Source organism: Lathyrus oleraceus, chromosome 5, assembly GCF_024323335.1.
Source record: "Lathyrus oleraceus cultivar Zhongwan6 chromosome 5, CAAS_Psat_ZW6_1.0, whole genome shotgun sequence".
Classification (NCBI taxonomy): Eukaryota; Viridiplantae; Streptophyta; class Magnoliopsida; order Fabales; family Fabaceae; genus Lathyrus; species Lathyrus oleraceus.
The window spans coordinates 508135971-508138174 of record NC_066583.1 but is presented as its reverse complement, the minus strand read 5'-3'; the positions used below and the strand labels follow the sequence as shown (position 1 = coordinate 508138174).

At 31.3% G+C, this 2204-nt stretch overlaps 1 pseudogene; it reads right to left on the bottom strand.

Annotated features, from left to right (window-relative positions):
- Positions 1–213: 213 nt before the first annotated feature.
- LOC127085865 (cytosolic sulfotransferase 15-like) lies at positions 214–1616 on the bottom strand (annotated as a pseudogene).
- Between the last annotated feature and the right edge of the window lie 588 nt (positions 1617–2204).

The window sequence follows — 2204 nt, the reverse complement described above, 5'->3', positions numbered from 1 at the left end:
GAGAGAGAAATGCGCAAGAATAACAAATTATGACAAATTTTAGACCGAACAAAAGACAAGCATATAAAATAGAAATAAAAGTCTCAATAGATACTAGAGAAATAAAGAGCACTAGAAGCTTAGAAAGCTTAGAAGTGCACAAGAATAACAAATCCGACGAATTTTAGGCCGAACAAAACCAGAAGAGCACAACAACGAAACAGACAAAATAACAAACCCAACAATTTAATAAATTGATATATCTTAAAATCTCGGACGCAACAAATTCCTAGAGAGAGAAAGATAAGGTATATGTTAACCTAGTCTTCCCTAAGAAAATCAGATTACAACTTAGCTTATGAAAAGGAAATATCATAACAACATTTGCGACACCATTTGTAAATTTCATGCATGGTTGTTGCACATAAATAGCTAAAAAAAGCAACATAGCAAGTAGATTGAAGTTACACATAAAAGTTGAAGTAATATTATTTCACTCTAAAGTTCAGGCCACTTCCACCTAACTTCTCTTCAAAGATTTTGGATAATTTTTCAACCATTGAAGATGCAAGATAATTAGTCCAATCACCAATTTCACCTTTTCTAAACAAGAACTTATTCTCAAAGTTTCTCCCAAATCTTCCTATCTTATTCACCTCCAACTCCTTCATTTTCTCAAAGCTACACAACTTTATTATATTTTCAATCACACCCTCACTTTCTTCCTCCAAGGTAAAAGGACATTCCAAAAACTTAGCCAATTTTTTCAAATGGAAAACCACATCTTCTTTCAAGTCCTCATATTTCAAAAAAAGAACATTTTTTGGTCTCTCTTTGCTCTCATTCCAATAACCCAACATGTGATTCCAAACTGGGCCAAACCCAACTGATCCATTACAATACATTTCAAAAGCTTCCTCTAAACTCAATGTAGGCATTGAAGGTGGTTTGATTTTGTTGACAAACATCCAAGAAGAGACAAATGTGTCAAAAGGGTTCCTACATATGTAAACCATCTTGCAATTGGAAATTTGACTGAGTTAGGCAATGAAGCAAATGGAATATGTGTGCCAAAAAGTCTAGGCTCATGAAAATTGGAGAAATCAGGAACTTTGTCATGTTTACCATAGACAGTGTATTCAATGAAAGGAACAAGATCATGTGGATTGAAACTAAGCAAAGGATGGTTTTTGGAAGAAATGAAATGGTGTTGGCGATTCATAATGGCAAAAGTGAGAGCTTTCAACCAAGTTGTGCCTGATTTTGGAACAGTTGCAACAAAGACATCACTATCTTTAGCTTGGAAGTGATTTTGGAAAGTGCTTATGGCTTGGATTTCAGCTGGTTGGCACCAAAATCCTTGGAAGAGATATATGTAAGGTGTTCTCCAACCTTTCTCTCTTGGAAGAGACAAAAGCATGTGCTTGATTTCTTGGCTAAGTTGGTCTTGTTCTTCAATTGATTCATTCATATCAAGTGTATGGATTTTGGCAAATTTTGTTGTAGACATAGGGATAGGTAGGATGATAAATACCAAAAGGTGTGGTATGGTAGAATTAAATAGCTATAAGTTATTGGTATGTGATACTTTAGTTCCCAAGCAACCATATATTTATAGTAAAGCTTGGAGGATTTTGGCAATTGTAGCTAGAATTAGAAGTGGATAACTCTTACTATCTTACGTGTTCTAAATTTATTTGGTGAGAAATTAATAAATGAGAATATAATTTTAAAAATAAAAAATTAGTCACTAGTTTACAAAATAAAAATTAAGTCTCGATATCGATATCAATTCAGATCACCTGCTTTTTATATTCACGCATAAATCTCATTAGTGTTAGGCTTGAAGGGATATATTAAAAAATATTCAAGTATTGATTAAAAATAAAATATGAATGAGATTTATATAAATAATATCTTTCAATTTACAAGTTGATTTTAGAAGATCGGATAAACCCGGTATTAAAGTTGGAAACTTCTTAGTGCATTATATATATTACTTAGACAACACGTAAAAATATTTTAATATTCTCATATTTCAGATATATATATATATATATATATATATATATATATATATATATATATATATATATATATATATATATATATATATATATATATATATATATATATCCAGACGCACTCAATTCTGAGTTAACGTTAAAATATCCTGGAGATACATCCTCAAATTTATTTCGGAGATGCATCTCCGGAATGTGTTG